General features: G+C 35.8%; 1 protein-coding gene across 2 annotated transcripts in view; it reads right to left on the bottom strand.

Annotated features, from left to right (window-relative positions):
* Window positions 1–10230, bottom strand: part of LOC118892844 — a 621373-nt gene extending 611143 nt beyond the window's left edge. Inside the window, exons 1-2 of one of the 2 annotated variants that reach the window (XM_036847838.1) lie at window positions 10183–10230; window positions 7276–7338 (exon numbers count right to left, since the gene is read on the bottom strand). The gene's annotated coding sequence lies outside the window, so the exon portion shown is untranslated. The other variant, XM_036847836.1, reaches the window with a different exon arrangement.

Below are 10230 nucleotides of genomic sequence, written 5' to 3' on the forward strand. Positions count from 1 at the left end.
TCCTCCTCCTCCACCTTTAGGACCCACTCAGCAGATTTATACACATTCTGGGGCATTCCTGAGGTTACAGGTAGGTTGCCATCAGAGTTTTATTTTACTGTACCCTTCCTACAAAATCAAAATTGGAAATTGCAATAGCGTTCATGGGAAGGAAATACTTCTTTGACTATTTCCCATATTCCCCTTCTTAGTATGCCTGTGCTGATTACTGGTAGTGATCATGAGCATGGAAGCCTGATTAGCATATCCTTACTAGGGTATCTAATTATAAGATTAATAAATAATTGATTAATTACTCAGATATCTATATTAGCATAATAAGGAATCCTTGTCAGGACTGCAACAAAATATTTATATAGCAAATATATTTGATGATGATTTTTAAAGGAAAATTCCTAATTTTTTTAAGCTGCAAATTTACATATTTGCTCAATGATTCTTGTCATCCTTTGAGATGAGCGTTATGGATATGCTACATCATTTTAAACTTTAAATTAGATGGGTTTACTTGATACAACAGGAAGAATCATTCACTGCTGTGAATGATTAACCATGGCAAAAGTAGTCTTCAGACCAGTTACAAATTTCATTATGGCTTAAATAATTTTTAATGGTATCGTACTCATAAAATCAAACTTTGCTGCATAAATCTGGTAGTTATATTAACTCCATTTAGAATAAGAAGAAACAGTTACTTTTAATTTTAAACTTTTTTCCTTACTAACAGAAGGTTCAATTTTTAAAAATCTAAACCCCTTATAGATGTAGGAAGTAAGTCCTTTTATTATCCAACTGTTTGCTGAGGGATAGCACTAGTGACAGAGTAGAAAATATTGTGTGGTGCAAAAGGGCCCAATTTTAAAAATCAGGAGGTTTGAGCTTAGTCATGCCTTCAGTATTTTTTTCCACTAAAAAATTTTTAGAACCTCTCTAGACATTCCTCTTCTCTTCAACAAAATTTAGGGGATTACATTTACTTCTATATAGTATGTAAGAATTCTAAGACTCTACAGATATATGAAAATCTATTTAGTGTTAATTTTTTTCCTTCAAGTAATGGAATTTGATTAACCTGAAGAATTTGCACTATATCTTTCTATCTAGAGAGCTGTGATATATGAATAAAAGAAACATTATTACTACTATTCAAAATTAGAAATCTTACTTTTTTATTCATTCTGTATATTAACCTATATTTACTGAACACCAACCACGTGCAGGCATACTTGTTAAATACAAAGGCAGTGACAAATTCCTGTCCTTGAAGAGTTTACACAAAAGTTTCATACTGCCATCCAATGAGTTCTACAGCTTACAGATATATTTGATTTGGTGTGCAGTGTTGACTGCACAGTGTTTTTCTGATATTTTTATTTATTTTATTGGCTAATTAAAAAGTGATGTCACATAAATATATGAATTTATGGTTTATTTTGAGAAAAAAAATCAACTTATGCTTTCTTGTCTTGTATGATGAAAACTGACTAAAAGTAAATGACATCTACTTTTAGACAGGACTATCATTCCCTAGTTGATTATATATGCATTTACCTACCCACCCCCAGCCTCATTTAGTTTTAACCACTGATCTACAAACATAAAATTAATTGGGAAAATATCTCACTGAGAGAAGCCATACTGAGCTAGCTAAGTATGCCGTAAGAGTTTCATGTTAATGCTAAGATAGCCAATATATATACCTAAGAAATGATTTTTTCAAGAGATAGGCATAAAGGATGGGATAAAGAGAAAGACATAATACAGTTGATAAACTTGTGAGAATCAAGGATATAAGACAATTTGATCATTTAGTTTATAAGACATTTCACAGCATATAAATTAATTTTTGTGTTAGGCTATTTATCTATGAATTCAGCCCAGGGAAATTCTATGCAGGCACATTTCAAATATTAACAATACTGGCCATTTCCTCATCTTTGAATTCTACCAAAGTGTTTGAATATAAATAAGCCTTTAGGACAAACTTAAAGAACTGATAGGAAAGAAGGAAGAACTGTAAAGAGAATAGTAGTATTTATCTGAATCAAAGGAGGAGGAGGCAAAGAGAAGGGGATGGTGTATGTAGAAAGAAAAAGAAAATAAAAATCATGACAGGGCTTCCCTGGTGGCGCAGTGGTTGAGAATCCGCCTGCCAGTGCAGGGGACACGGGTTCGAGCCCTGGTCCGGGAGGATCCCACATGCCGCGGAGCAGCTGGGCCCGTGAGCCACGATTACTGAGCCTGCGCGTTGGGAGCCTGTGCTCCGCAACAAGAGAGACCGCGACATGCGCGTCGGGAGCCTGTGCTCCGCAACAAGAGAGACCGCGACAGTGAGAGGCCCGCGCACCGCGATGAAGAGTGGCCCCCGCTCGCCGCAACTGGAGAAAGCCCTCGCACAGAAACGAAGACCCAACACAGCAAAAATAAATAAATAAATAAATAATTTAAAAAAAAAAAAAAAATCATGACAGAGAAACAAAAAGTGCTATTTTACATGCCCCACTAGCACTTGGTGACTATTTGGTTTACTACCAGCTAAAAAATGCAGGAAAATAAAATAAAATAATAATTTTAGTTTACAAGGTAGTACCATTCTAAATTAGTATGTAAATGCTATGTTTGGCTGCATCGTTTTGTTTAGTTTACAGTTTTTAAACTCCTTACTATTAAAAAAAAATCAAAAAGTTTGGAAACAACCTAACTGTTCATCAACGAGGACTTGATTAAAATAATGTCCTTATTATGGAAAACTTTGTAATAATAAAACCAGAACTGATTTATCTTTCAATTAGTCACAATAGACATAGTGCCTAAGGCTCACCAGTACTTTTAGGGACCCATGAAAATGTGCTAATTTAAACTTCTTTTAAAATCAGAAGAAATAAATATAATAATAATAAATAATAGTGAATCCAACCTTGATTATATTCATCTTTATACCAACACAGTCATAAAATAGAACTTTATTATTATTATTACTATTACCATTACTGTTACTATTACTATTATTTATGGAGAAAGGGGTCAAAGAAGGCAAAAGAACCTAGGGCTCACAAAAATCACAATTCAGCCCTGAATAAAACAGTATGACAAATCTCATGATGTCCTGATATGAAATGATCTCCAAGGTATTTTAAAAAATAACACCAACGAAAAAGCAAAGTACCAAACTGTATGTAAAGAATACTACCATTTCATTTGTGTTAAAAAGGACACTTTTATATAACTTGTATACATATGTTTATCTCTGGAAGATGCATGAGAAACTGAAAATATTTAGGCTCTGAGAGAGGAACTGTTTATCTGGTGAATAGGGATGGAAGACAGTTTTTCAGTAAATATCCTTTTGTACATTTTGAATTTTGAACCATATAAATTTAATATCTGTTCAAATAAAAATATTTTAAAATTTTAAAATATTTCTTAAAAATTTAAAAATATTTTTAAAGTATTTAAATAAAAATATTTAAAAACTAGTCGGTTTTCATCATACGGAAGCAACTGATCATTAGGAAGCACTTCTCTCTCTTATATGGCATCAAGTATATCCTTCCAAATTAATGAGCCATTTTAAAATATGATTACTATCCCAATATCATATGCTCTTTCTGGAATTAAAAACACAAGTATATTGTCTCCAACAAATTCTAAATCTGGCTTCAGCTCTATCAAAGAATGGCAAGATCTGTTCACAAAGGCTTGCATATTTAATTGCCTTGGTGAATTTGGTTATTTTCTGAGGTGCCTGCCCTGTTTCTCAGCTTTAAGACATTAACTGCACCTCCTCCCCTGCCCTACTAATATCAACCACCACCCTATATTGCACTGAAGAGGCCCTAGAGAAGACAGTTGCAGACATATCTGTTACAGATTATAAACTTCATGACCCTTTGATCCCAATGACTCTTCATGCCTCAGTAAATTCCCACTGCTCCATAAATGCAGTTTTTACCCACTTGGTGACACTCGTGCTAAGGAAGATTATACTGTGCACATATAAAGCCAGTCATAACTGCCTTGTCTCACAAAATAATCTCTTTCCATTTTCCCCTCAAACCTGACACTGACTTCTCCTTCTAGGTTCATTGCCAATAGACTATCCCTCACCTTAGGAACACTAAATTGCTGCATAGGCTGAAATGTTAATTAATATAACCCTCCTCCATGAGGCCTTACCTTCTCCCAAGTGATGATGGCAATGAATGGGAGGCAAAGGTGTTATCACCCTACTCCATACTGGCTCCACTCTCAGACATCACCCTCCTGTATTCTTGCCTGTACTTAGACCACAGTCTTGGGTTTACTTCCCACAGTTATTATTCACTGGGCTGGGTGCTCAGTTACAGCCTATGAGACCATTCACCATTTAGTATTGCCTCAGCTCTATCCACTTCTGCTTTTCAAACAACTGACACAACAAATTTCTTTTTTAAATCTTTAAGACAGAGAGAATCTGTCTACCTAAAACCCTAAAATGAGGTCACTGGCATATATTCCCTTAAGAAATAATTCACTGGCAGAGATGCAGAAAATATTTAAATAAAATAATACTTTAGTGATATTTTTCATAACAGTGCTCCAGCTAAAGGGAAACTGTCCAACATAGTGATTACATATAATAAATCATTAAAATTCATGTTTACAAAGATATTTGAGACAAAATATTATTTATGATATAAATATAAAAATAGAATATAAATTATATATACTCTACTGTTCTAAATATACAAGCAAAAAATTATATATATATATATACATACACATACACACAGGCACATATATAATATTGGAATAAAGGAAATTCTCAGGGTGGTAGAATTATTGCTTCTTTAAACTGTAAGTTTCTAAACTTCAATAGTATCAACGTATCACTTTTATTATTAGAAAAATGCCATCTTCATGATCCACTGTAAGAAATACTTGACACAGATATATTTTTATTTGTAGCTATATATTTATATTATCTTTCCATAGATATAACTCTATTAATTATTTTTGGCTGGTTGCTGTAAGTCTAACGATATTTCTCCTTATTATTATTTTAACAATGCCTATTTAGCATCAGTATTGTGTCACTTCAATTTTCACTCCTAATCTTAGGAGCTTCCTACTTCATAAACCCCACTTCACACCTGACATTTCCCACCTCATACTTCACAAATGTTATAGCCTTACAACAGCATGATTCTACTTATAAACATTCCACTTCTAACCTTAGGAGTTTCCTACTTCATAAATCCCACTTCACATCTGACATTTCAAACTTCACATGTCACATGTCACACTTCACAAATGGGAAAGTATATTTCCATTTAGTTCACCTCCCTTGTCCTTTACCTTTATGCTCTATTGCCATGTTTTTACATGTACACGCATCATAAACGTGGCCTTATGCAAAGCATTAAATTCTTTTTAAGAAACTTAGAAGAGAATTTAAAAATTGGTCTTTGTATTTACACAGTTATTTTCCATTTCCGCTTGCCATTCTCTCCTTCCTGTAAATCGAAATTTCCATCTTGTATCACTTCCACTCAGCCTGAAAAACATCCTGTAGTGCCGTCTGTTTGAAGTGAGTTTCCTCAGCTTTCACTTGCCTGAAAATATCTTTATTTTGCCATATTTTTTTGGAAGATAATTTTACTGGATATATAATTCAAGACTGATAACTTTTTAATTTCTTTTTAGCACCTTAAAGATGCTACCGCTCCTGGTCTTCATTGTTTCCGATGAGAACTCTGCCTTCATATATATTATTGTTCTTCTGTATGTAATGAATGCATCTTTTTTCTATGGCTCCTTTCAAGACGTTCTAATTTGGACTCTGATATCGGTGACTCTCTGTGTGACTCTGATATGCCTATATGCGGTTTTCTTGGTATTTATCTTGCTAACTGCTCTCTCACCTTCTTGGAACCGTAAGTGAAAGTTTTTCAATCATTTTTCAAAAATATTTATTGCCTCATTATAATGATTTTTCTTTTGGCGCTCCAATGCATATATGTTAAACTGTGTAATATTGGTCCATAAGTTCAAGGGGTTTTGTTCATTTTTTCTTGAATCTTTTTAGATCTCTGTTCTTGAGACTGTATAATTTCTGTTCATCTGTTTTCCAAGTCTCTGTAAATTGGTGAGATCCAATCTCAAAACTCTGTCTCCTCTAAGAATCTCGTTAGGGCTTGGTTTTAAGCTTTGTTAAAGTGGGTATAAAGAGGGCCTTTCTCTGGGTGTGGCTTTTATCATAAAGCAGTGATTCAGCTTGATTCCCACTTTGTTAGGGGGTGTTAGAGGGTCTATTCAGGAAGTCTGGACCCTAAGTTCCAAGTCCCCAGCACTGCTTAATGTCTAATCTCTCTGTTCTGCTCTTACCTCTGTAACAGCCAGCCTCTTATTAACTTTGTGTGGCTGTGTTTGGTGGTACTGCCCAGCTCTCAGTCAAGGGTGTGTGGGAAACTGCCACATGAACTTCATGACCTCCACAGACTCCTTCTCTTAATGCCCTGGCCCACAGATCCCAACCACTTCAAAAGCCCAGAACTCTGATCTCTGCCTCTTCAGATAAGAGAGACTTGCACATTCTGACTGAACTCCAGGTTGATGCACTATAGCTGGGAAATTTTCCCCAGGCAGAGATCCAGGGAAACTGTGGGGCTCACCTTGTTTCTTTCCTCTCAGGAACCATAGCCCATTTATATGGTCATTTTCTTTTAGATATTTAACCCTAATATGTATTCATATTCCTACTTGGTTATGTGGTACCTACCTCAACAACACTGTTCCTTCTTATTCTTGAACTGTTGCTCTTTAGTTGTCCTCTGACATTCCAATTCTTCCTTCACGTTTGAGCTCTTTAGTACATTCTCTTGACTTCCTGGTTTTGTGATCAGTTCGTATTCTCTTTTCCTATTGAATTCTTTTTCTTTTTGGACTTCAGGGTATAGACAGTCCCACCTGATGTGGCAATATCCTGCCACTTAAAGTATAAGAGACTCAGTCTATCAGATGTCGCTATGAATGACCATTCCAGTTGAGCCAACCTCCTACCTTCCCTCTTCCTTAATGGGAGGGGAAGAGGGAAGGTAGGGAATTTTGACACCAGAGAACACTCATTTGAGCCTTGTTCTCTATTAGACAGAACTGAAAATGAAACGCCTATCAATATAAATTGTCTTCTTTTTCCTTGCTAACATAAACAAATTTTGTTAGGGACTAGAATATGCCCATTTTAACATTAAAATTCCCAGATTCCCAGAAGCTAGAAGTGGCCATGTGACATACCTCTCTCCAGTGAGATGTGTGTCAAGGGCATCAGGTGGGACTTCGGGTAACCAGTTGTTTTCACTGTTTAAAAAAAAAAAAAAAGACATACATGGCTCCTCATTTCTCCTTATGCCCATTCCCCACCCCCTTTCCACTTACTCACAAGGTCAACTTAAATTAGTCAATCCCACCTTTACCAAAAACACAGGAGAAATAAATGTTTATTTGCTGTATGCCACTGATATCTTTTTAGTTACTGGCTATGCAGCATTGATCTAGCAATAGCTGATTGAGACAATGAGCTATACTCAAGTCATGGAAACCTACAATTAGGAGAAGATAAAGTGTAGCAGGCAATAGCCCACCTCTAATGCTAGACTGCCTGGGTTCACTGCCCAGCTCTATTGTTTTTACTCATGTTGATTTTTACTCAGTTTGATTACCCTTGATCTCAGTTTCCTTAATTGTAAAATAGGAATAATAATGGTTTAGTTTTAGTTTGTTTTTTTCTGGTAAGGACTAAACAAAGATAATCATTTAGCATTTGATAACGTGATATCTGGTACGCAATAGACGCTTAATTAATATTCAAAATTATTATTCAATACTAGACCAGGGAGGGAGGGTTAGATTTTACTTATCAGGCCGGTGGTATTTTACAGATGTCCACGGAAGACTGTTTTTCTGTCAGCTGGAGTGTTCCCTGATAAATTAGAATAATGGTGGTCTTTTCCCAGTATGCAGATTAATTTAAGCAAATTGATATAAATTACTTGTTCTAATAATTTTTCTCCCCTATATGTTTTTAAATCTCTAGTGATTGGCACAACTTGTTTGAGAGACAAATGAAAACATGTAAATGAACAAATAGCATTATTATTAACAGAAAAAATTCAGAAACACCAATTATACTCAGTTTGACAATCTGTCTTTTAAATAGACATGTGTGCCCCCAAATTGTCATTTTATATTATACAAGCAAAATACAATATTTTCTCACAGGAAACTTGCTCCTAGTTCCTGTGATTGAATTGAAAATATTGTTTCATGACACTTTACATATAATACGGTATTATGCAAAAAACATAATAATCTGCAGGTTTAAGATCTCTAGCACTATAAAAATAATCCCTTGTCAGAGGCAGGGAACAGAAAAGAGTTGATTAGTGACAGAGACATTAGGAAAATGGAGAAAATTTGACAACATTTGGACATAGGTGGTGAGAGAGAGAAGAGATTCTTAAACTTTAGTGCAAATAAAAATTACCCTGAGAGCTTAATAAAAATGCATACAGAGTCCATGTCCCCAGTCCCAAAAATTCTGGCTCAGAATTTCTGGAATAATGACCTAGAACCTGCATTTTTAACAAATCCCATTTCTGATTCTGATTCAGGTAGCTAAGAATCACATTTGGAGAAACACTAGAACATGATATGCTCTAATTATTTGGAATCATTAGTTTAACTCTGCTATTTCAGAATTATTTAGCACTTTGCAGTTACTGGCAACCATTGATGCCAGTGGAAAGCCAAGGGTAAAGGATGACTCCAAGATTTTATGTCTGAACACCTGAGTGAAGAATAATGCCATTAATCAAGACGAGGAACACAATGGTAAAAATGAGATACTGTAAAGACAGAAAGATGATGATGAACTTTCTTTGTTTTTTGATTGTTGAATATTGGACTTTTTTGAGGAGTGGAAGGGAGTGGCATTACATACTAACTCTCTTCCACGTATGACTCTGAATAAGGTTGTGAATAAGGGAGAGAAGAAACCCAAGGAGTCACTTCATTACTGATAAATGCCCAGGTTGGAAGCTAAAATTAGGGTGTGTCACCAATGGTCTTCCTCACACTGGAACCCAGCATTAAGAGGCCTAGTCCCTGCAATTCTACGTGGCAGGAGCAACTGCATTTCTCTGTTACTCCCAAGCAGCTAGAAGACACTATCCTCTCCACCTTACCTACAATAGTCCTTTACACAATTTTTACTGTGGACTCTGTACTTGTCATTTATAACACACACTTCAGAATCAGAATGAATGCAAGTGTTTATTCTGTTACCTCCATTTGAACCTAAGTGCTATGAGAGCAAGGATCATATCTTACTTGCCTACTATTCAATACTCAGACCCAGTGCTAAGAAAGGAGTAGAAAGTCTAAACAATTTGTTGAATGAATAAGTTTTTAAAAGAACAAATAACTTTGACTTCTGGTCTGGTGTTTGTTTGTATCTGCTCAAACCAAAGTTCCATGTTACTGATGTCAAAGTTAAACAGGCAAAGAAGACTTATCCAAGATTACTGCAATAGAGAAGAGGGGCCAGGACTCTGTCTGAGCTCAACTCACCAGAAAGTAACAAAAAGCTTATGAGATTTAAAGAGTAGGGAGCCTCTTAGGCCAATTCTGTTTACTAATTAGCCTTACCCAAAGAAAAAGTAAAATTTTCTCTTAGCTTCGTGGCAGGAGGTAGTTTTACAAATTGAAACAAGGTGCCTGCCTGAGTTAGGCTCCTACCCTTCCAAAGAGACTGGGGAATAGGGATGCTATGTTCTTTGTTGACGACATTTCAAAAGGATGGCTCCTTGTTCCTTAAGAAAGACAGCCCTGGGTTTTAACACCGGCAAGAACTTTTTTAAAGATTTATATTTCAAAAATGCAGAGAATCAGTGTACAGTTACAAGTTTTCTAACGTAAATGCCCTAAGGAAAGAGAGGTCAAGGACCTAGAGGCAGGAAGAAACCTGTCTAAAATTTGTACCTGAGCTGAGGGAAACGTCAAGGCGGTCTTAATAAATGATTAGCTGTGATTCTGCAGTTCTGCACCAACGAACTCAAATTATGAGCTTCCAATCTCTCATGGTTTCTTCATGCAAAGAGCTGCTGCACACTTCACACAACTTTTTTTTGTTTACTTTCTTACTTGTGAGCCAACCACGGAGCTCTTCCCCATGCCTTCTGGCAGGGCGCG

The sequence above is a fragment of the Balaenoptera musculus genome, chromosome 3 (genome assembly GCF_009873245.2).
Source record: "Balaenoptera musculus isolate JJ_BM4_2016_0621 chromosome 3, mBalMus1.pri.v3, whole genome shotgun sequence".
NCBI classification, from domain to species: domain Eukaryota; kingdom Metazoa; phylum Chordata; class Mammalia; order Artiodactyla; family Balaenopteridae; genus Balaenoptera; species Balaenoptera musculus.